Source organism: Protopterus annectens, chromosome 3.part0, assembly GCF_019279795.1.
Source record: "Protopterus annectens isolate FY-2018-M chromosome 3.part0, PAN1.0, whole genome shotgun sequence".
Taxonomy (NCBI): Eukaryota; Metazoa; Chordata; order Ceratodontiformes; family Protopteridae; genus Protopterus; species Protopterus annectens.
Genome location: NC_056731.1, coordinates 481,906,358 through 481,932,016, shown reverse-complemented (window position 1 = coordinate 481,932,016; position 25,659 = coordinate 481,906,358). Strand labels below are relative to the sequence as shown.

Genomic DNA, 25,659 nt, shown 5'->3' with positions numbered 1-25,659 from the left:
TTTTTTTTAAAAGTTTTTGCCCACTTTTACGGGGCTCATTATCTCCTGACATTTAATATGAAAGGCCAATATTCTCTTGTGTAACAAAAAGGGTTTGAGTACCTGCTTATACGAGGCTGATGTACATGATTGATGTGACCAGTCCCAATTCTTCCCCTTGATGAAGGCAGACCATTTTGTATGCAAGGAGGTAGTCAAATCACTTAAAGCTACACTTGGTGATTACCATTTTTGAACATTACATGCATCCAGAGAAATAGCATACTTTGGAAAACCAGTCACAGAGCTCACTTTTTACAGAGCTCGTGGGTTTGCGCAAGTAGGAGGAGAAAACTAAGTACAGTTTGAGACCTCAGTACCTTTTGCTTTCTGTGCCCGTGGAGTAAAATCCCAACAAGTGGTGAACTGCAGAGTATACGGACACTTATTTAAATGTAAGAATTTCGGATCTTCTTTGAGCATAGGCATATTGTGCCTATGATGTAAAGAGTATAGCAGTGTAGTGGTGCCCTTGAACAACAAATTTCATTCTACTGCAGATTATAGAAAATTTAATTGCCAGCCCAGTGGCTACATTATTTATATTTGGTTGCTGTGGGGTAGCTGCTATGAGAGGTGGAATGCCTTTTGTCCGAGAGGGTAGTTTTATGCTACTGCAGTTTGGGGTCTTCGTTGTCAAGCTTCTTCCTGAGTCTAGGAGTTACTGAGGGCTCTTCTTTTCTGATTCTTCCTCTCTTCGGGTTCCAGGTGGTAAAGTTAGTGCACAAGAGCTATATAACTCTGTGCTTGACTAGATAATGGGCTGGAAACTGGGAGGGATCAGGTGGAAGAAGGGCAGTTAACCAATCTCCTGAGAGAGGGGGTGGTCTCATTGGGGCCTGGGGTGGGGTTAAGTGATGTAAGAGGCTGATGTAATCTGTATTGGAGTGGGCTGTCAGACAGGGAGGTGGGAGTTTCAACACCTTTTCTCACTCTTGGCACCAAAAGGAAAGCCCAAATCAGTAGTGAAAACAAACAAACAAAAAATTCAAATAACTGAAAGTTGCTGTACAAGTTTGCGCAAACCATGAGGTAAGAAAACACTTTCAAGGTCCTGCCACTTACTTTAGATTTGTACACATCTAGAGATCACAAAAAAAAAATGTGGCTTGTTTTTCGTGTCACTAGTTCACTGCTGATTTGGGACTTGGGCTTTCCTTTGATGCTAAGAGTGAGAAGAATTAGTCCAAAATGATACAAAAATCACTGAACCCACAGACATTGCCAACATACTGGCAGACAGGTTCAGTGCAAACTTCACCCCCCTCTCCCCCCCTAAAGGAGAGATAACTATCCCAGCGGAGTGTAGCCTCCCAGACATCTCAAATGCGCAGGTGAAAGCTGCTCTCTCTAAAGCTAAAAACACAGCATCAATGGGACCGGATGGTGTCCCTGACTGTGTGCTACACGAGCTAAATGAGGAATTAAACCCGCACATAAGGCAGCTGCAGCCTTACCACAGGATACATGCCCAAGGAGTAGCGTATGGCAACTGTGGTCCCACTCCACAAAGGCGGTGCCTCTACGGACCCTGGTAATTACCGCCCCATAAGCTTAACAAGTCTAGTCTGCAAAGATATGGAGAGGATCATAATGGAGCTCATAAACAAAGATATAGGGGACTTGCAGACATTGGACCCAACCCAGTTTGGCTTCGTCAAGGGCAGATCATGCCTTTTGAACTTGGTCGACTTCTTCGAAACAGTCACCAAGGCCATTGATGAGGGAAAGGCAGTCCATACAGCCTACCTTGACCTTGCAAAGGCTTTCGACAAAATACCCCACTCGGGTATTGTAGAAAAACTTACCAGCTTAAATGTAAACCCATATGTCACAAGATGGGTTGCAAACTGGCTTAAGGACAGAACCCACAGGGTTAGAATTGCTGGCGCTATGTCAGACTCCAAGCCAAGCCGGGTCACAAGTGGTGTCCCACAGGGCTCGGTCCTTGGCTCCCTATTGTTCGCATCTACTTCTCAGAAGTACAGGCCAACATGGGAGGACTTTGGCTGACAAAGTTTGCAGACTACTGCAAACTGGGCGCCATAGTGGAAAGTGCATCGGTCACGGATATCCTTCAGAAGGGACTCACGGAAACAGATAGCTGGTGCCAGAGCCATGGCCTGAAGTTAAACGCCAAAAAATGTATAGTCATACCCTTCGGGAAAAACAAGGTAACCCCAAGCTACCATATAGGCGGCAATCCACTAAGCACAGAAGAGGTTCTCAGGGACCTGGGGACCCAGGTTGACAGTGGCCTTTCTTTTGACACTCACGTTGCTAAAGTGGTTAGAAAGACTTTCTACATGCCCACCTGATCATGAAGGGATTCACATCCAGATCTAGTGAGGTCATTGTTCCCCTGTACTCTTCACTTATCAGACCAATGATTGAGTACAATGCCCCATTCGGGATGCATCTCACCAGACATCTGCAGCAATTGGAGAGACCCCAAAAGTTCCTCACCAAAAGGATAAAGGGACTCCAAAATCTGTCATATGCTGCCAGATTGAAGAAACTCCAGCTCTATTCAGTCTCATACCGTCTGCTCAGAGGTGACATGTGCCCGACATACAAGGCCATGTCCAACCGGAATTAATGGACATGCTCCACCTCAAAAAATCCAAATCCACCAAAACCACTAGAGCAAACGACTTAAACCTTAGCACGGATATAAATAGGACGTGCTGGAGGGATAGATTTATCACTCAGAGACTCCCTATGCTGTGGAATAAAATCCCGGTCCATGTGAGGCAGAGCACCTCGCTGGCTCTGTTCAAGAGAAATCTTGACCTGTGGATGGGAGATCGTAGGTTTACCCCAGGAATCATCTCTGTGTCACTTCTGGACAGAGGCACAACAAACTAATGGGCACAGTATTTTTTCATATAAGGGGTGGCGTAAGCCACAAAACTTTGGGCTAGGCTTATAAATGCCTTAGGGCAGATAGCCTAGTATAAACCTATGAACCTAAGACCTCTGGATTACCTGTTTTCAGATCTTAGAAATGGGGGGACAAGATTGCAGTTGGCCTAAACTTAGAGATTTCAGATGCATTACTCTCTTTATGGAGGGGAATAATTATTTTTTCCCCCACAGGGCAGGGACATGGGAGTCTTGAATTAGATCTGTTAAATGAGAATTGACACTAGGTATGTTGTAGAGTCTGCATTGAGCTTAAGGTATTCTGCAGGGAGATCAGCAGAACAGTTTCTTTAGTAACTGTTTATGACGAGTTGGAGATTGAAGGTGTGGATGTCAGGACCAGTAGAGTTTGCTGTAGATTAAATGTTTAGGAAGAGCCGGAGGTAAGAGAGGCTATGATTGAAGAAAGTGTTAAGCCAGGTTGCTGTTTCTGAGGGGGCACATGTCTAGTTAGGGGTTTGATGAGGAAAGAGAGCCAGGTTGAAAAATGTTCTTGAGTTCCAGAATTTGTTTATTTTTTTTTATGATTTATATTGTGGGTTAGAGCGTTCCTTTTTTTTTTTTCTTTTTTTTCTTTTTTGTTTGTTTTGTCTAGGAGAATTTGCTTCTTGTTGAGGTTGAGCAACTCCTTGAATGGATGCAAGGTTCGAAGGGTTTTGTCTTTGTGCTGTTTCCATGCTTTGTCACATTTTTGCAGGAGGATGCTTGTAGAAAGATGTAGTTAGCCATGTTTCAGTAATGACAGTAGTATCTGGCAAGTATTAAAGAAACCATACTTGCAGGTTTCTAACTTTGAGTGCACCAAATGTTAATAGAAGTAAGGAAAAGTTTTTTGTTTGTGTTGTATAGGAGTTTAGGGGCAGAGGATGGTGGAATGGATGAGGCTGAGGGGCTGTGGATGGGATGGATATCACCACAGAGTGAGTTTTTAGAGAAGTGACTTGTTTTTTTTTTTAAAAGTATATGAATTTGTTCAGGTTGTGTCAAAGTGAACGGAGTGCTTAGATGTTTTCTATTTGAAAAGGTGAATAGGTTGAACATTAAATCTGAGGAAATGGATATGAAGGAGGGTTTAGCCTGAGTATAGGTAGGGTGGCTGGTATTTAAGTGTGAGAGTACCATGGTAGGTAGTCAAGTGACATAAAATGAATAGTAGAGAGTTGTAGATGCAAAAGGATAACATGAGGACTGTGGAGTAGTTAAGGGGAGATAATAGTTGAATGAAAAGGCTAAGATGTTAAAGGAGCAGGGAGGAAGAAGAGGAAAATAGATGAGTAGAAGTAGCTTTCCAGAGATTCCAAGCAGGGTGGTCCCTTATGGCAATGGAGAAAGGTTAAGATTTTAATACAGTATAGTCAGAGAAATGTGAATATACCACTGTGTGGTAAGATGCAGTTGTGAATTAAAGGAAGTATTAGGGTAATGTTTAAATGGGTGATGTGGAAAATAAAAGGTTTGTAGGTATTGTGTTTCTGTCAGTATTATGAAAGGAGGGGTAATGTAGAGGAAAGACTTGCTGAAGAGGGGTAATGTAGAGGAAAGACTTGCTGAAGAGAAGTTACTATAGTACAAGGGGAAACAGAATAAAAGTATAGATTGTGAAGTTTAGAACAATAGAGAAGAGTAAATTAAGTGAGAAAGTAAAGAAGAGTAAATGTGAAGGGAAGGCGACGTAAGATTGTAAAGAGTTTATGTGAATGCTTTTGAGGAATGGGGTAGTAACAGGGATTGGTGAGACAAGTAGGAAGGGGAGGTGACAATTTCAGTATAAATTTTAGACATGGAGGTTGTGGGTGATAATTGCGGTTAGGATACCGTACTGACCCTGAGCATAGCGATGTTTAGAACTCCTCACAGATGAAGGTATTAGCCCAAGGAAAACAATCAGTGACAGTGGAATTAAGGGAAGGTTTAAACAGCAGTGAGAGTGGTTTTGATAAAATGCGAGTAACTCAGACAGTGAGGAGAAAAATTTAAAAAGTTGCTTGTGGGTAAGAATGCCATACATTAAAGCCAGGACAAGCTGCTCATGGACAAGAAAGGAGCATGCATTGAAAGTATCAAGCCTGAAGTACTTTAACATATGAAGTGTACTTTTTCTTTAGCAATAGCACTGGCTTGCCAGTTCAGCATTACATAAAGTTTTAGCAGTTTTCCCAGTGGCAGTCTAATGTACTTGTAAACGCAAAAATGTTTTTTGCAGTCTGCAAATCCACCTACCAGAACAGAGATAATTTTATGCAGAAGAATGGGGAATACAACTATTGAGATTGGGTGGGTGGAAGGGGCAGTCTTACAAGCCCTTGGCAGCTATGTTTTTGTGTGTGTGTGTGTGTGTGTGTGTGTGTGGGTGGGGGGGGGTGAATATAAATGGATGTAATCTTTGGAAGCCAGTCTTGGCCAAGTTGTATTTATTTGTAGTAAATGTGAAAGTTCAATTCATGCAGATTCATTTCTTTAGCTGGGTTCTGTTTGTTTATTTGCATTAAATAAGAAAAACTTGTTTTGTGCTTAATTTTATAGGGGCATAGGCTTGTAGAATTCTGCCAAGGTAATTCACTGGTCATAGTAGACACTCGTATGTAAAGACATCACTTAAGCTTTTGAAAAGTATCACTAGATGGTTAATATCAAAATCAGATGGACTATAGTGAGTGACAGAGCTCTGTATAATTTGCGAAAACAAGACATGGAGTTGAATATGACTCAGGCCTTCAATTTTATTTCGGAGTTGAGAGAATTAAGAAAAGCCCTCAGGCTAACTGCATACTATTCACCCACCTTCCCACCCCCTAAATTTAAGCATTTTCTTCATTTACTGCTTTTCTTTGAGTCATGGGTAGACCGCACAGTTTTAAGTTCTTCTCCCCAGCATAGTGTCAGTATCATTCTTAAGTTTGCTCTGCCTGGTAGTTGAGAGATTTAAAAAAAAGACAACAAAACAAGCAAGAAACGTATATATGTTTAATATAAAAAAGTACTACTATTTTCTGGGCTGTAGGTATAAAGGTTTGTTTAATTGAACAGCAGGGATATAATTCCCTGACACCATATTATTGGTATTTGTCTGCTCCCATGCTAACTACAGAGGCTTCAGTTTCCCTGTAGGGTTTTAGCACATTTATGTGATGTATACGTTTTAATTTTTACTTGCCAGTTTTTCTGTTGTAATTTTGTTTTTATTTTGTTTTTTTCTCATCCTCTGCTACTTCAGAGGATCATTTAACTTGTTAGGCATTTATTTTCAGCAGAAAGAGCTAAAAGTAGGACTTTCTCCTGTTTTAACCTGAGTCTGTACATCCTATTTTGAATTGACCATCGGCATAATGATTTTAACTTGTCTTGCAGTCCTCGTCCCAGGTCTCCTTTTGTATGTCCAGCAAGGCTTGTGGATGTCTCCCGTAAAGTAACTCAAATGGAGTAAATCCTTTGAAGCTTGGGGTATCTATCTTAACAATGAAAAAGGCAGTAGGGGGAATATCTCATCCCATTTCTTAAGGTCTTACTCTGTGACCACTTTTTAGCAAAAATTTCTAAATTTTATTAAAGTGCTCCACTAACCAGTCCTGTTTTCTGGGTATCCCTGTTTGACTATTGACTTAGCATTGGCTTTTCATAGTGATTCTGCTTTGTGAAACTTGGTGGCAGTGTCAGTAACGACGAAAATGTATGTGTCAGTACTGGACTTTTATCAGTGGCTTTACTGGATCCATAACCATCCATTCAAGTGAGCCTTTAGTAATAGACAAAGGTGTCAGCAGACTTCTGAATCCAGGGTATGGCACTTTATTATGGACAAACTGCACAGAAGCTTCATCAGATCAGTAAAATCTAGGTTTGATTTTTGTCCAGGTTTTTGTTGCCCTATCCCCTCAAACAGGTTCATGTGCACGCACACCTCTATCAGTTTCATTGCAATTGTTTGAAAAGGTTTTGACAGACGATTGATGTAGTATTTCTCCCTACTTTGTACAGCAAATCACTCATTAATCCAGAGTGTTGGTATGGGATGAATCAGTCTGCTGAACTTTCTTCTCTCCTGGTCTGACTGTTTACTTTGCACATGATTGAAGTATTAGCCTTCCTCTGTGCTTTATTAAATTTGTCATTGCTTATCTACAAATTTGCCAGGTTAGAAACGTTTGTCAGGACACTGATGTGGTACAGGTTATAGTCTCTTCACCTATGAATGTAAACATGAGTGTGTTCTCCTATTTCTTCCTCTACAAAAGGCAGCTGACGCCAATGACTAATTTATGTGCTTGGTTTTGGCAATTCCTTTACTTTTACTTCAGTAACTTTTGTTTATTTAAATCATGCTGCAGAACGACACCTGTTTCTGACTATCCCCTCGTTTGACCTTCAAGAGAAACCTACGAGTCTAAAACATTTCTTTTCTTTGTAGTTATGGGTCTTTCCCACTTTGCCACTGCAAAGACCTCAACTTCCTCAAGACCTTACATCCCTGACCTCAATTCCACTATTTAAAACCAAACTTAAACACTTCCTAACCAACCACTGGCTATGCTCTTGCAATAACCCTGGCTGACCTTTTTGACTCCCTCCCTTCTTTACCCCCCTCTCCTCCTTTTTCTTAACTCTATCATAATACACTTTCCATTTCTGAAGTGTATCTGTCTTCCCCCTCCCAAAAATAGACATTACCCAAATTCTTTCTTTTCTCATCTTATAGATAATGTTATTAATTTCTGTAACCTAGTTAGTTACCTGACCTTGCTTACCTTCTAAGTCTCTGTCTGTTCTCTTTTGCCTAATCATCCTGTAATTGAGGTTTAAAGTTCTTGTTTTTTTCTTTTTTATTGTACATTGTTGTATTATTTTCTTGTCAAGTAGTAGATAGCGGAGCTTTTCTCCTCAGGCCTCCACTGAAAATGGACATGTATCCAGCTGGACTAGCCCGGTTAACAAATGTAAAATAAAAAAAAATAAAATAAATTTTTCATTGCTTTTACTTCTAGACTCTTCTAAAAAAGGTTCCATGTCCTGCACTAAGGGTTGTTTTTTTCTGTTCAGTTTCTGCAGTGGTTTCCACTCACTAACTTAACTTTTTATAGAATTCCTTAACTTGCGTCTGATGACATGCAAGTAGAAAGGTTGATGTTGTGTTTCACTCTTGCAGTCATCACGTTTGGGTTATCTGCCTGCAGGTAGCCCTCAGCCGCCCTGAATACCAGAGTCTTTGGATTTCTGTGTCGGATGCTGTCGCTTGTTCCATGACGTCAGGTCATCAGGGGTATAAAACATGCAGCCGACGCCATTACATCAGTCTTTCTTGCCGTGCGGTGGCCGAAGCAGAAGCAGTTCGCAAGTGCCGGTCGGCCAACTCCTGAAATAATTTCAGACCTGAAGTCTTCAAAAAGATAAATACCCTGTTGGGTATCCTTTTTTCTTGCTCTAACCGATGTTGGAAAAAATTAACAATGGTCTTTCCTGGGGAAAGCAAACACCTCCTAGAGATTTTCATTCTTACTGTGTCACATGTTTAGGCCCAGACCACGGCATCCCTCACTGTCGATTTTGTGCCTTGTTCAACGCCCAAACTATTTGTCGTCTGTCATTTTTGTAGCTAAATACTTTCGTTCTTGTTCTCCGTCCTCCAGAATGGCTTCAGTAAGCCATCCGACTACCGATCTTCCAAAAAAAAAGTAAGGCTAAGGACAGACGGCTTGGGTCCAAAACTGCCGACAATGCTTCCAATAAGCTAGTTGCCAGTCTGCCTGTACTTGGGTGCTTTTGCAGCCCCTGATACCCGCTACTGCAGATTTGCAGGTCTCTATGGAGACCCATTCGGAGTCCGGTATGCCGCGAGATGCTGCTTTGACTGTGGAACCTGTGGATGTTTCTACCTTGGATGGGTCCGGAGCTGCTATGCAGGCACCGGCTTCTGAGGGTGTATATAGGCCTACCAATTTTCATATTAAACCGACTTCATTTCAGGCTAAGACTACAGAATTCCTCAGGCCTTAAGCTCGCATTAAGCCTAGAAAACCGATGACCAAAGTGCATTCTCAGGCCCATATGCCTCAAAAACAAATGATTAGAATGGCTGAAGACCTTATTACATTAATTAGGGGAAGCTAACCTTCCCCCTCTAAAAGACCTAGAACTGATTTTCTTTCTGATTCTTCTGATCAGGAATCTGATATCTCTGTTCCTTCTGACTACCAGGATTTACCCTTGTCTACTTATGAGGATTCTGATGCAGAGGATTCCATCTGCTTCCCCTCCGGAAGATTATTCTTTTGGTGAAACCTTGCATACCCTTACGGAGCATTTCCGCTGGGAAAGCCAGGACTATTCTCAGTCCAAAAAGAGACTTAGGGAATTTTTAAACCTGACTCAACACAGGCCTCTAGCTATCCCTCCTGTTCTAGAGATTGTAGATGTTTTCTTGGAATCCAGCCTTGCCCCAGACACTTTTCCTTCAGCTCCCAGGAAACCTGACCAGTACTAGAGTACCTGACTCTCACAAATTCCTTTTCAAGAATCCTACTGCGGATCCAGAGACCATTTCCCAAGGACCAAAAATGCATCAAGGCTACTACTGCCAAAAATCCTCCCCCTTCTGATAGAGATTCTGGAAGCTTTAGACAGATTGGGTAAGAAGGTATATACTTCTGCTACTTTGGCAATTAGGGCTGTAAATTGCCAGTTTCATATGTTAAAGTATCAGCAGCATATTATGGGATTAATTAAACAGAAAATGATGTTGATTCCTGACTGTGCTGAACACGAAGATTTACAAGAGTTAATGCATTCTGCTGACCAAGTAGGTAAACATACTTTGCAATGTGGTTTTTGATGCATTGGAAGCATCTTGCAGGGCTGCTGTCACTGGGTCTGTACTTAGAAGGCATGCTTGGCTTAAGGAACAAAACTTGCCAGATCATGTTAAAGCTAAATTACTGAATGCACCCTTAAACCAAGAGCGCCTTTTTGGCAACAAAGCAAAAGTCCTCCTCAAAAGGATGGCAGAAAAAGCTAAATCTATGCAGACTGTTAAAGATTTTTTACAAGTACAGCCACCCAGATTCAGTAGGCATTGATCTTCAAAGAACTGGTCCTTTCCAGTCCCTTCCAGGCCTTCTCAGTCCAAACCCAGAAGCAGCAGACCACTAAGGCTTCAGTCTCAGGCTATGCACAGATCTAAGCAGTGGGGGGGGGGCCCACTTCCAAAGCAGGGAGTAGTAAGCAACCCCCTATGGAAAAATGGCACAATCACTTATTTTTAACTCTACCAAGCCTTGCTCAACTACTTGCTTCCTTAGGAGGAAAGCTCACCCTGCATGCAAAAAACTGGGAACGCGTTACCCAGGACAGATGGGTTTTAAACAGTTTCCCTAGGATACAGATTCCACTTCCACTCACTCCCAACCCCAAGTGGCCAGACTTCCCCCTAAACCAGTGGGTGGAGGCCCAAAACCAAGTGCAGTCTCTCCTCAGTATCAGGGCTATTCAACCTGTCCCAGCAGAACAAAGGGGACAAGGTTTTTATTCAAGACTATTCCTGGTTCCCAGAAAAGAAAACTCCTGGCGTCCTATCCTGGACCTTTCTATTCTCAACACCTTTCTGGTGGTTCCAAAATTCAGAATGCTAACTCTTCAACAGCTTCTTCCTGTGCTACCCAAGGTTGCCTGGCTAGCAACTCTAGACTTAAAAGAAGCTTACCTGCACATCCCAGTAAGGGAATCCTGCAGAAAATGCCTACGCTTCAGGGCAGGCTCCATGCACTATCAGTTCTCTGCACTTCCCTTTGGCTGATCTACTGCACCCAGGGTATTCACAAAGTGCCTAGCTCCAGCTATTGCATTTTGCAGGCAGAGAAATATTCTGATTTACCCATACTTGGACGATTGCCTGATTCAGACAGAGTCGCAACTTGCTATTACACACCTGGCATTTGTAAAGAGATTTCTAACTTCACTGGGGTGCACCATCGAGAAGAAATCACACCTATTACCCTGCCAACAGATTGTATTCCTGGGAGCAAGATTGATCACAACTTCCCAGATGGCATTCCTCACTCCAGAGAAACAAATTCATTTGACAACATACTTCAAACTACAGGCCACGAAAACCCAGCTATCTACAAGGAAAACCCTGCAAGCCCTGGGGTTCATGGCCTCTTGCATTCTGTTAATTCCATATGCAAGACTGCATATGAGGAAACTTCAATGGTATCTAAAAAGTCTGGTGTCAACATTCTCAGGACCTGGAAACAATGATTCCCATCATTCATTGCCTAAGGGCAGAGTTCCTTTGGTGGGCAGAGGTCTGCTACCACAACAAGGGACTCCTTTTCACTCTACCCGCTGCCGCCCAAACCCTAACAGATGCATCAGACTATGCATGGGGGGCTCACATGGCAGGGCAGTGCATTCAGGGCAAATGGAACCCAAAACAGATGTACCTACATATCGATCTAAAAGAAATGTTAGCTGTACAGAATGTTCTGACAGCCTTCAAAGACCTTATTCTTCCAGAACAACTACTGGTAAAGACAGACTACACCAGTTATGTGGTACATAAACAAGCAGGGAGGAAACCCATTCCTACCCACTCTGCAGACTAGCCATGGCTCTGTGGAACACAGCCTTGAGCTACCAAGTGAACCTGCAAGCTCAATTCCTGCCAGGCAAACTAAATTCACTGGCAGACTACTTAAGCAGAAATCTCATGGACCCACACGAATGGAAACTGGAACCCAAAACATTCAAGCTTTTGAGGAACAAATGGGAGACACCAGAGGTAGACCGGTTTGCCTCCCCTCAGAACTACCAGTTGAACAAATTCTGCACCATAACACCCCACAGTCAAGCTTGGAAGGTGGATGCCCTGTCCTTTACCTGGGAAAGCCTGTCAGTTTATGCTTTCCCCCCTGCCTCTCCTCTCGAAGGTTCTACTGAAGATCAAACAGGACAAACCAAGGACAATACTGATTGCACCAAACTGGCCATGCCAGCACTGGTACCACCTTTTACTCAGTTGGACAGTGCTGCAACCTTGACACCTGTCTCAGACCCCCTCCCTGCTGTCCCAGCAGACGGGTCAGATTCTGCAGCCTCTGCTTCAAACCCTGAACCTTGCAGCCTGGCTAATTCCCTGAGCTCACCTCCAGCAACCCTCAGTAAGCAGGTGCTGGATGTCATTCTTGAGGCAAGGAGGCCTAGTACTAGAAAATCCTATTCAGAAAAGTGAAAAAGATACTGTTCCTGGAGCCAGGCTCAGGGGATGGGCACAGTGGTGCCCAGCTTATCTCATATTCTAGATTATTTAACAGAAATGCTCCACAAGGGCCCGTCTTTCTCTTCTATTAAGATTCATGCCTCTGCCATATCAGCACATTATAATACTGAGCCACCCCTCTTATCTCATCCCCTGCTAAAACAATTCCTTAGAGGGCCCAAATATTTAAGACCCCCCAGGAGAGCTCCCACTCCAGCCTGGGACCTTAACTTTGTATTGGAAAAACTCAGTCTTCCCCCCTTTGAACCAGCTGCTACAGCAGAGTTGAAATTCCTTTCTTGGAAAGCAGCTTTATGTCTAGCCATCACTTCAGCAAAAAGAGTGTCTGAACTGCACACCCTCATGGCAGTGGAACCTTTCATCATCTTCCATGATGTTTTGGGTTTCCCTCGGGACTAATCATCCTTTATGCTCAAGTTGGTGTCTAGTGTGGCTCTAAACCAGTCCATTCATTTGCCTACCTTTTTTCCCTAATCCTCAGAATAAAGGGGAAAGGATACTGCATTCTCTGGACGTGCACAGACCGCTTAGATTCTATTTGGACAAGACTAAGCCTCTCAGAAAATCTGACCAGCTGCTAGTTAGCTTTGCTGCAGGGGCAGAGGGGAAGGCCATTTCAAAGCAAGCCATTCCCAAATGGATAGCACATTGCATCCATTTCTGCTGCAAACACTATGGAAAACCTATCCCACAGGGGATAAGAGCACATTCCACCAGGGCTGAATCTACCTCTACTGCATTTCTCAGAGGAGTCCCTACCAGGGGCATCCTGGAAGCTGCAACCAGGAGCTCTGTACATATCACCAAGCATTACCGCCTGCCTATCTTTTCTAAATCCAGAGCTGGATTTGCAACAGCAGTCTTACAGGGCCTTATTGCTAGCCCTAATGCTCTTTAACTACCTCCACCCTAACTTAGCTTTGGGAATCAACCTAAATGTGATGACTGCAACAGTGAAACACGAAGAACATAGTACAGTTGTGTACACTTACTATAAATGTAGATGTTAGAGTGTATTCACTGTTGCAGTCCTGGTTACCCTTCCTTCAGCCTCCCTGACTTCTCTTGACTTTACCTTTCCTCCTTGTTTGGTATATATTATACTATGTGTGTTTGCTTTTTGCTGGGGGTGTTCCTTAGTATGTAATTGCTTTCTATTATGGGGGCACATGCCATCTGGGGCACGAAAAACTGATATAATGGCGTCTGTTGCATGCTTTATACTCCTGACGACCTGACATCATGGAAGAAGTGACAGTATCCGACACAGAAATTTGAAGACTCTGGTATTCAGGCCGGCTGAGGGCTACCTGCAGGCAGATAACACAAATGTGATAACTGAAACAGTGAATACACTCAAACGTCTACATTTATGGGAAGTGTACACAACTGTACTTTCTCCTTTTTCAAGTCGAAGCAAGATTTTTGTTCCCTTTGAAGTTTCTACACTCCTATTTCTTTTTGCAGAACTGTATGCGCTTGTTAGTGTTAGACTGCTGATGCCCCCCCCCCCCATTTATTTTACTAGAGGTATTTTCAGTCCACATAATACATAGGCTGTCACCATTGACATCTACAGTGTCTTGAATTGGAAGTCCTGACTATTATAATGTTTTGTTAAATTATTTAAGCTACAGGCTGTGTTGTCTTACCCAGTAGAGTTAAGTTCTACATGTATTACACGATGATCTTTCCTTTCACTGTGAACATGCACATCTTCCACCCTTCTTGTGTCATATGCTTTGCTGCAGACAAGGTTCCTTAACTATGAGCATGTTTAAAGAATCCTTTAGTCCATCTAATTTCTTTCCATCCACCAGTACTATTATATATGGGTAACTTGGTAGTGCTATTGAGACAGTATGCTGATTGTACTACTGTGTATCCCATTCCAGAGAGACATTGTCTTTATCAGTTTGTTTGTTAGAAGTCACCTTTTTAATAAGCACGTTGTCGCCTCACCACAAGAGGTTCTTTGGTTCAATTTTTAAGCTGGAGCACCTTCTGTGCAGAGTCTGCATGTCCTCCCTGCTGTCTAATGAGTTTTAAAGACATGCAGTAGGTGTATGTATGTGTGTGTGTGCGTTCGTACATGCGCACCTTCTGTGAAGGATGTTCATCGTGCATACAGCTGCAGTCATAACAGATGGGGTTCTCCTGCAGTCAGGCGGGTCCTCGGTCGGCCGAATTCCAAAGTCTAGGTCCGGCGTCGGTTGTCGTCGCTTCTTCCCTGACGTCAGTGCGACAGGGGTATAAAAGAACCAGCCAACGCCATTTTCTTCAGTCTTTCTTGCCGCGCGGTGCCCGAAGCAGAAGCAGTTCGCAAGTGCCAGTCGGCCAGCTCCTGAAATTACGAAAATTTTGCAACCAAAGTCTTCTTGAAAGCCAAGTACCCCGTTGGGGAAACTTTTCTTGCCTCAGACCGATGTCAGACAAAGTTGATAATTGTATTTCATGTGGGAAGCAAATACCGCATAAGGATTTTCATTCCCTCTGCATTCCTTGCTTAGGCCCAGACCACGACGTCTCGGTCTGTCATTTTTGTGCTACATTCAACAAACGCACCATTAAGTGTCGGGCGGAGTTCGCCCAACACTATTTTGGCAAAAAATGTAACTATATTATGTCGTCGGATACTCAGACTCCAGTTTTGTCTAAACAATGCAAAGATAAGGACTGACACATGAGGTCCGCAGCCTCTACCGACACCACGCCAAAGCCGACTACAGGTGGCCCGGTTTTCAGTGAGGTGCCTACACAGCCCCTGCCTACCGACGACACTTCATTGGCGGTGTCTTCTGTGCGCGAGGTCGCAGGCTCCTCGGCCCACACCCCGACTACAGATACCGAAGCCACTCTTGGTGGTGAATCTCAAAATGTAGACAGGTCTGCCTCCTCTCAAGGTGTCTTCAGACCTTCCACTTCTTTTTCCATCAAGGCTTTCACCAAGTCTAAAGCAGCCATGCATTCTAAGAGACAAGCTACACGGGGCCCTTCTCCAGGCCCCATGCCTAAAAAACAGATGTTTAAAATGGCTGAGGATTTAATTACTCTTATCAGGGGTTCTCAACCCCCCACAGACAAAAGGCCCAGAGTGGAGGAAGAATCCCCCTCCTCTGACCAGGCCTCCGTTATTTCAGAGCACTCTGAACAGGAACATTCTTACTCCCCTTTTGAAGATTCTGATGCAGAGGAGTCCATTCCCTCCGTCTCCCCTCCAGAGGATTACTCATTTGGGTAAACCTTGCATACCTTAAGGGAACACTTCCACTGGGAAGGCCAAGAGTACTCGGATTCCAAGAAAAGGCTTGGGGATTTTCTCTTGCTACCTCAGCACAGCCCTCTGGCTATACCTCCTGTCTTAGACATACTAGATGTGTACTCTGAGGCCTGCCTTAACCCGGATTCTTTACCTCCAGCCCCAGTTAAGCCTGACTGGTACTACCGGGTTCCTGACTCACACCAATTTTTATACAAAAGCCATACGGCTGACCCAGAAACTATCTCACAGGGCCCCAAGGTAATTAAGGCCTCCACTGCTAAAAATCCATTACCTTCCGAGAGAGATTCCAGATCCTTAGAAAGGTGGGGAAAAAAGGTATACACCTCGGCCACCTTAACCATGAGGGCATTAAACTGTCAGTTCCATATGCTAAAGTACCAACAGTTTCTGTTATCACAGTTGAGAAGTAAAATGTCACAACCTGAACAACCAGACTTGAAGGAGTTGCAGGATTTGATGCATAGTGCAGAACAAGTGGGTAAACATACCTTGCAATGCGGTTTTGATGCTCTAGAGGCCTCATGTAGAGCTGCTGTTACAGGATCAGTCATACGTAGACATGCCTGGCTCAAGGAGCAAACCTTACCAGATCATGTCAAAGCTAAATTACTAGATGCCCCTCTACAAAAGGATGTATTATTTGGTGTTAAAGCTGAAGAGGCATTAAAGAAAATGGAGGAGAAGGCTAAATCAATGCAAACAGTGAAAGATTTTCTACAGGTACAACCGCCACGTTTCAGTAGAAATTGGCCTTCCAAAAATTGGTCCTTTCCAGCCACGGACAGACCCCAAAGAGGTAGATACAGGTGCCCGAGGGGCAGAGGGCAATCTCAAGGATCGTTTAGAGGCAGACAATGGTAAACTCCTACACAAAGAGGTGGTGAGGATAGTTCGCAGCCATTCAGAAAGCAAGTCCAATGACTTTCCCCTTTGCATGCCAAGCAAGGCTCAAATGGCAGCACCCTTAGGAGGAAAACTGGCATTATTTTCAAAAAATTGGCATATTGTCACAAAAGACAAATGGATCCTGGACATTATAAACGGAGGCTACAGATTCCATTTTCACACCCTTCCAAAAATGAGAGGCATGCCAAACCTGCCACACAATCAAAGGGCAGAGGCACAAAGACAAATTTCAGATCTCATGGACATGAAAGCTATTCAAGAGGTACCCACTCACAAAACAAGGTCAAGGTTTTTATTCCTGGTACCAAGGAAGGGAAAAGATTGGAGACCTATTTTGGACCTATCCATCCTAAACACATTTTTACTCGTACCAAAATTCAAGATGCTCACATTACAGCAGCTTCTTCCCATGCTGGGCAAGGAGTCCTGGCTGATAACACTGGACCTCCAAGGAGGCATACCTGCATGTCACAATCAGACAAAATTGCAGAAGATATCTCAGATTTCTTGCAGGTTTAACCCATTATCAATTCTCTGCATTGCCCTTTGGCTTATCTACTGTGCCCAGAGTATTCACAAAATGCCTGGCATCAGTAATTGCCTACTGCAGACTTCAAGGGATACAAATATACCCATATTTGGACGACTGCCTGATCCAAGCGGACAGCAAGCACATACTTCTGAAACATCTGGCTTTTGTAATGTTGTTGAATTCTCTGGGATACACAGTCAACAAAAAGAAATCAAGGTTAATACCCTCTCAGAAAATAAGTTTCCTGGGTGCCAACTTGGACACAAACACCCAGATGGCCTACCTCACGCCAGAGAAACAGGGGCAACTAACTCAATACTTCAGAACACTAGTAAATTTCACCAGGCTGACTGCAAGTAAAATCCTGCAGGCTCTGGGAATCATGGCATCTTGCATCCTACTAATCCCATGTGCAAAGCTGCATATGAGGAAACTTCAATGGTGCCTGGAAAACCTATGGTCTCAACACAACCACAGTTTGGAAACAATAATACCACTAATTCCATGTCTTCAAAAGGAATTTCTGTGGTGGGCTCAAGCATGCCAAACAAACACAGGTCTCCCATTCTGCAAGCCTCAAGCAAATCAAGTCATCGCAACAGACTCCTCGGATTACGCCTGGGGGGCGCACATGACAGATCGGTGCATTCAGGGCAAATGGTCCCAAAAAGAAAAGCACCTTCACATCAATCAAAAGGAAATGCTAGCAGTAATAAATGCTATTATAGGTTTCAAAGACCTTCTGCATCCAGGTCAGCTATTGATAAGGACAGACAACACCACAGTAATGTGGTACATAAACAAACAGGGAGGAACCCATTCATACCCCCTATGCAGGCTGGCCATATCACTTTGGAACATGGCTCTGGAATTACAAATCGAACTTCAAGCACAGTACTTGCCAGGCAAGGAAAACACGCTGGCAAACAACCTAAGCAGAAATATGACAGATCCACACGAATGGAAGTTGCATCCTCAAGTTTTTGCAGAGATAATTCAAGCATGGGGAAGGCCAGACATAGATCTCTTTGCCTCCCACAAAAATCACCAGTTGACAAAATTCTGCTCAAGGACTTTTCATCCAAAGGCCTGGAGAGTGGACACTCTTTCAGTTGGACAACAATGACAGTTTACGCCTTTCCACCTCTTCCTCTGCTGCCCAAAGTTCTATTAAAAACCAGAGCAGACAGACCAAAGATGATCCTCATTGCTCCAGACTGGCCAAGACAGCACTGGTACCCACTCCTGAGGAGCCTGACACATTCCCCTCCATGGACCCCTACCTCTAATGCCTCTTCTGACTCAGCACAGCTTCAAAACTCTTCACAGTCAGCTGAAAACACTCAATCTAGCCGCATGGAAGATTCCTTAACACCACAACAGACCCTACTCTCCAAGGAGGTGCTGGATGTCATTTTGGAGGCCAGAAGGCAGTCTACTAGAAAAGCTTACTCCGCAAAATGGAAACAGTTTTGTGCCTGGAATGAGAAAAAGGGCCAGAATCCTGGAAAACTGAATTTACCTCAAATATTACAGTATCTAGCTGAGCTGCTAAGCAGTGGACTTTCATTCTCCTCCATCAAACTCCATGCCTCAGCCATTTCTGCAGAATACAACACTGATCCACCTTTATTCTCTCACCCCCTCTTAAGACAGTTCCTCAGAGGGGCTAAGAATATAAAACCCCCAAGGAAACAACCAGTACCTGCTTGGGACCTCAATTTCATTCTAGAAAAGCTGACCTTGCCTCCTTTTGAGCCAGCTGCCTCAACAGATTTGCAATATTTGTCCTGGAAAACAGCTTTGCTTCTGGCTATCTCCTCAGCTCATAGGTTATCGGAACTACAAGCCCTCATGGCTGTGCAGCCTTTTATCATCTTCCATCAGGACAGAGTCTCCTTACAAACCAACCCGTCCTTTATGCCAAAGGTGGTATCCAGTGTAGCTTTGAATCAGGCTATACACTTACCTACCTTTTACCCTAATCCTCAAAACAAAGGGGAGAGAGTACTACATTCCTTGGACATCCACAGACAGCTGCGTTATTTGGACAGAACAAAGCCTTTCAGAAATTCAGAACAGCTCTTTGTGTCCTATGCTATAGGAGCTCAAGGGAAGCCAATTTCCAAACAGACAATTTCAAAATGGATAGCCCACTGCCTATGCTTTTGTTACTCTTTTCATGGTAAAACTGCACCTGCAGGCATCAGATCTCACTCCACAAGGGCCACAGCTACCTCTGCAGCTTTCCTCAGAGGAGTTCCTACCAAAGATATTTTGGAAGCAGCCACTTGGAGTTCTGTGCATACGTTCTCCAAGCACTACCACCTACCATTATACTCCAAAACTAGAGCAGGCTTTGCCACTGCAGTCTTGCAGGGCATCCTGGCTCCTCCTAGTTCCACCTAGTGCCTACCACCCCTTTCTTAGCTTTGGGATTCTACCCATCTGTTATGACTGCAGCTGTATGCACGATGAACATAGTACAGTTTTGTACCTACCATAAATGTAGATGTTCGAGTACTAATACAGCTGCAGTCCAGGTTTCCCTCCCTCCTTCCCCTCTTGGGACAGGCCTTTTGGCTAACACCTTCTCATACAACCTGATTTGGGTATTCATTTATGGTGTATTTGCTTGCAACTACTATATTTTGATTATATGGCATTGCTTTATTACACAAATTTATGTGTTGCCTTCCTTCTTGGGGCATCTGACATCTGGGGCAAGAAAAACTGAAGAAAATGACGTCTGCTGGATGTCCTTCAAGGATGCATCTGCAGTCCTAACAAATGGGTTGTCCTGGCCTCAGGCAGCCCTTCGGTCGGCCGGATTCCAAAGTCTGGGTCTGGCCTCGGCTGATGTCGCACTTCACCCGACGTCATAGCTGCAGTTCAGTGGGTATAAAGGCATCAGCCGACGCCATTTTCCTCAGTCTTTCTTGCCGCGTGGCGCCCGAAGCAGAAGCTGTTCGCAAGTGCCGGTCGGTCAGAACCAGAGATTGCTACTACCGATGTCAGAAAAAGTGAATAACTGTTTAAATAAAGATTTCCACTCTTACTGCTTACCTTGTTAAGGCCCAGACCACGACGTAGCAGCCTGTCTAGCCTGTGCTTCTTTCAACTGACGGATACTTAGACGTCGGTGGGAATTTGCTGAGGAGTTTTTCGGCTCCGCTTTTGCTTACAACATGCCGTCGGAAACTCCGACTACACAATTAGCTAAAAAGCGCAAGGAAAAGGACCGATACTCACGGTCTGCAGTTTCGCCCGATACCGCGGTTAAGTCAACCGCGAGTGTGTCTGTTTTGGCTGAAACCGAGCCCTCTGTTCTTCCATCAGCCGAAAGCTTGCCTCCCACCGAGGCCTCATCCAGCATGGCTGAATCTGCTACTGAAATTCCACCTGCTCTTACCGGTTCACGGGGTTTATCTGATACTATCCCTTTAGATATATCCACTCCTGCACGTGGAGCTGCTAGGCCCCCTGCATCCATGTCGATTAAGGCTTTTGCCAGGGCTAAAGCAGCAAAATCAACCAAGACTGTGCCTATTAAGACCCCCTCTCACAGGCCTAGCTCTAGTACTCAAATGCTTAGTCTAGCAGAGGATCTCATTTCTTTGATCAGGCGATCCCAACCTCACCCTAACAGGGCCTCTCACCCATCTCCAGAGAAGAGGCCTAGAGCAGAGCCCCCTGAGCCAGTTTCTTCAGATTACTCTTCTGATGATACAGAAAATACAAACCCTCCAGAAGGCCCTTATTCTCCTTATGAGGACTCTGATGCAGAAGACTCCATTCCTTCTGCCTCTCCGCCTGAGGAATTTTCTTTTGGGGAAACCTTGCATGCTATGATGGAACAATTTCAATGGCAGGGCCAGGATTTTTCAGACTCTAGGAAAAGGCTTAGACATTTTAGAGGCTGCTACTTGGAGCTCCGTGCATACATTTGCCAAGCATTATAATCTACCCTTATACTCCAGATCCCGAGCAGGTTTTGCCACTGCTGTTTTGCAAGGGATCTTAACTACACCATAATCTTATTATTACCTCCTCCCCCAGTTTGACTATGGTATTCTACCCATTTGTTAGGACTGCAGATGCATCCTTGAAGGACATAGTACAGTTTTGTACCTACCATAAATGTAGATGTCTGAGAGGTATGCATCTGCAGTCAGATTACCACCCTCCTTCCCTCTGTGGTACTCCTAGGGTATTTGCCCATCTTGTAGCTAGCTGGGGGAATCTATTATGGTGTATTTGTTTGTATATATATGTATATACTTGTTTATTTCTTTTTGCTCTCTATTGTTTGGAAACATTTGCATTTATCCAAATTTAGCCTTCCTAGAGGGCTCCTGGCATCTGGGGCAAGAAACACTGAGGAAAATGGCGTTGGCTGATGCCTTTATACCTGCTGAACTGCAGCTATGACGTCAGGTGAAGTGCGACATCAGCCGAGGCCAGACCCAGACTTTGGAATCCGGCCGACCGAAGGGCTGCCTGAGGCCAGGACAACCCATTTGTTAGGACTGCAGATGCATACCTCTCGGACATCTACATTTATGGTAGGTACAAAACTGTACTTTCTTTTATACCCCTGTCGCACTGACGTCAGGGAAGAAGCGACGACAACTGCCGCCGGACCTAGACTTTGGAATTAGGCCGACCGAGGACCCGCCTGATGGCAGGAGAACCCCATCTGTTATGACTGCAGCTGTATTAGCACTCGAACATCTACATTTATGGTAGGTACAAAACTGTACTTTGTGTGTTGTGCTGGCAACTCGACACCGTAAAAACTCCACTGCCAATCAATCTGTGGACTGGTGATCCACTGTGGCGACCCCTAATGGGAAAAGCCGCATCTGATTACCAATACATTGGTCACAAATCTCATTTTGGTTAGCTACATTACTCGTCAAACATTTTTAGCAATATGCCCCCTTTCAACATTTGAAACCTACTGTTTTTATTTTCTGTTAGTTTCCTAGGTGTTAGCAGAAATTTGTGCATTCTTATTTACAAGCTTATATTTCTGTTTTAAACTGTGCTTCAGTAAATATCCTTTCAGTTTGTTCGACCAGTTTCACTCTGAAAAGCCTGTTTACTCGAGTAGTTGCTGCGCTTTACATTGGAGTGCCCTTATAATTTTATAAACTGCTAGAAATCTCTCATTTTACTGCTTACTTCAGACTTGTAATGACAAGTTTAAAACATGCCTAGAGTCTGACCTTTGAGATCTTGCCATTTTACTTGAATTAAATGCCCAGTTCTAACATTCAGGCTTGTGTTCTAAAGACATACTAGCCCAGTGAGGAGTTCTTTTTTCAGTTCCTGATAGTTCATATAGTCAACATTTTTAGTGTCTGTGTAAACATTTGCTGCTTTGCTTATCAGCTGTGAAAATATTTTAGTCCCGCGAGACTTGGCTGGCATGCTTTCAAATGTGTCAAGGTATGCCTCAATATTCATTATGTTTACTCTGCTTTACTGGTGAAGTGGTCTTTGGGTGGCCTTACAGATATTAATAGCTCTCTTCCTGGAGACTTAACCAAGTGTTTGATAGGAACCTCACTCTTCCCTAGTAGGGCCAGATTCTTGTGAAAATTCATGATATGCTGACCCATATTTATATTAGCTTGTACCATAGGTTCCATAAGCTTCTTGCAGTTTGACAGAAAAGGTTCATTCAGCAAGCAAGCAGTTCTCTTCACCCTTTGGGCGTGGTAACAAGCAGAGACTAGCAGTTCTGTCATTTTCAGGTGAGAGAATTAATTTGCAAGGTGTTAGTGCTTGCAGACAGATGCAGGAATGAAATGTGTTATGTTAAACTCTGACCAAGTGGTGCCCACATTCTGCACCAGTTTAGGTTTGTTCAGCTCATTGGAGACTAAATTTGTCGCTTCAGTGAACTTTATTTACAGTCAGATCACTTGTAATACAGTCAGATCACTTGTAATTCAGTTTCTAAAGTCCGTCAGAAATGAAGAGTCCTTGTTGTAGCTCAGGATAACATCTTAAAAATATTGGCAGCTTAGACTCCTGGTAAATCCACAGCCTTTGGTTATAGGATCACAACTGCCCCCTCTTGATTTGATTTGCAAATCCCTCGTAGATCAGCAAATGTCTCTAATGTTTAGGTTATATGCCTTACTTTTAACAGCACCTCTGCATGCACCTTTCAGTTGAATAGCTGTTATAGGCTTTCATTACTGTGTTATGTGACATATTCAAAGCATGAATGACTTGCAAGCTTTTACTACAATATCTAATATTTTAGCAGAATAGCCAGTATACAACTGTATGTTCATGCATATGTGATGCAACGTGCATGCGTTTAGTTGCGCGCACAGTACGTAAACATCATGTATGTAATGTGTGGGTGAAAGTGTGTGTATAAATGTATGTGTACATACACACACACGTGCATATATATATATACATATATATATATGTATGTATATGTGTGTGTATGTATGTGTGTGTGTGTGTGTGTGTATATATATATATATATATATATATATATATATATATATATATATATATATATATATACACACACACACACACATACACACTCTCACTCACGTGTCTGGGTTTAAATATAAAAATATATATATATATATATATATATATATATATATATATATATATATATATATATATATAAAATATACAGAGAGCTACAGCTGTCTCCCCCAGTAGATCTATGGATAGACACACACACACACACACACACACACACACACACACACACAATGTAAAGTGTGCATTCGGTTTTGTGTTTTTTGGGTGGTGGGAGGTAACCAAGGTGTCCAGCTGTTTTGAAGCTCATTTTCTATAGAAGCCCAGGGAGAAAAGTTTTAAACAAGTTTGATAAATCTAACACCATTTACTTCTGCAAAACTAAGGTTGTAACTTTAGAAAAAGAGCATATCGTCGGGCTAAAATGTTCAGAAGGTGACTTACAGTAATACAAAAATAAAGTACATTTGAAATGCATAATGATTACAGACTTAGTAGTATGAGCATAGACAAGCATCAAACATTTGTTGGAATAAAAACTGTTTTAAAGTTGTAAAGAAAGTACAAGTGAAAATGGGATTCGAATTTGAAAGTAGTATGCAGGTGCCCAAGTTAAAACAAAAAAATTCGAACATGGAGATGATAAAGGTAATATAGCTTTTAAGTGTGTGTAGATGTAAATTAGATATAGATTAGATGTAGAGATATGTCTATATCTATATCCAACACAAACTAGTGCACAAACCCAAAATATGGTACACAGTCCAAATGCACAGCAAAATCCAAAAACAACCAGTACTCAAAATATTTAAGTCTATTTAATAGCAGTGAACCTTAAAATTAACGGCATAGCCTTAGAACTTTTAACAGAGTAGCTAACTGGTTTCATCCATTGACAGTGCAGTCTGATAGCGCCAATGGGGAAAAACTGGTTTGGTGCTTTAAATGTTCTAGGGCTATGCTGTTATTTTTAAGGCTGAACACTATTTAACAGCTTTAAATTAAATATGTTGAGTGCTGGTCATTTTTGGACTTGTAAGTATAACTATGTCTTTATAGTAAAATGCATATGTGATGGTCATATGCATACTAACTTGTATATGTAATGTGTAGTGGGCCATATTCCAAAAGACTTGCTCTCAGGGTAAGTCATTTGCTCTAAGCAAGTCTTTTGGAATTTGTACCTGTATCACATAAAATCTTTTCTGCTCTCCTCCTAACTTGTCGCACCTCACTGCTACCTCAGCTATTCTGTACTACTCAAATACTCCCTATCAGGAGCTACTATTCTGTAAACTATTTCTCATGCTGTGACATATCGCCCGAATAGCTTTATTTTCCAGATTCCATTCCTTCATTTTTATGCTTTGTACTACCAATAGGAAATTCAAAGTTTTGCTATCTATATATCAAGCTTGCTCAAATCAAACGTACAAAAAATCTTCTTGATTGTATATATGCAACTGTATAGAAATTTTCTGTCATTCGTGGATTGTGTTGTCATATAAAGACATGGAGCTCTGATTGTATATATGCCTCTGTACAGAAATTTTTTTGTCTGTTGTATTTGTACTGTTACGTTATGGAGCCTTTCTCCCCGGGCCTCCGCTGTAAATGGACCTTGTTCCAATCAGACTTTCCCGGTAAACAAATGTAAAATTAAAATAAATAAATCTGGCCACTGTTGTAAGCCTATTTATAGATGAGCCTTACACCAAAGTAAGCCAGTTTCACTGAGACTGGATCTTTTGGAATCAGGACAGACTTGTACTGGAGCACTTCAATTCCACTGAGTCTTTTGGAATCGGGGCCCTACATGAGCACCATTATGTAAATATTTAAATATGTATATCTCTTTAAGGGTCTGTGTGTGTAAATGTATACGCAAGTGCTCACACACCCTGCTGTATTTCTGTACATTAGTGTGGCATCTGTATAATCCGCGGTGGTGGTGCTGCGGTAGCGTTGTCACCTCACAGTAAGATGCTGACCAGTTCGACTCTCGGCTAGACCGTCTTCTGCGTGGAGACATGCGTGAATGGGCGTACCTTCGTTGAAGGTTGTGCATTAGGGCTGGCAACTCAGCACGTAAAAATCAACTGCCAATCATTAGCGGACTGGAGTTCCGCTGTGGCAACCCCTAACCGGGAAAAGCCGAAAGACACAACAACAAGTGGTGGC

The 25,659-nt window shown here is 43.0% G+C and overlaps 1 protein-coding gene across 2 annotated transcripts in view; it reads left to right on the top strand.

Moving 5' to 3' along the window:
• The window catches only part of SSR1 (signal sequence receptor subunit 1), a 557,116-nt gene that overhangs the window by 325,076 nt on the left and 206,381 nt on the right, over positions 1-25,659 (top strand). The window lies entirely within an intron of this gene.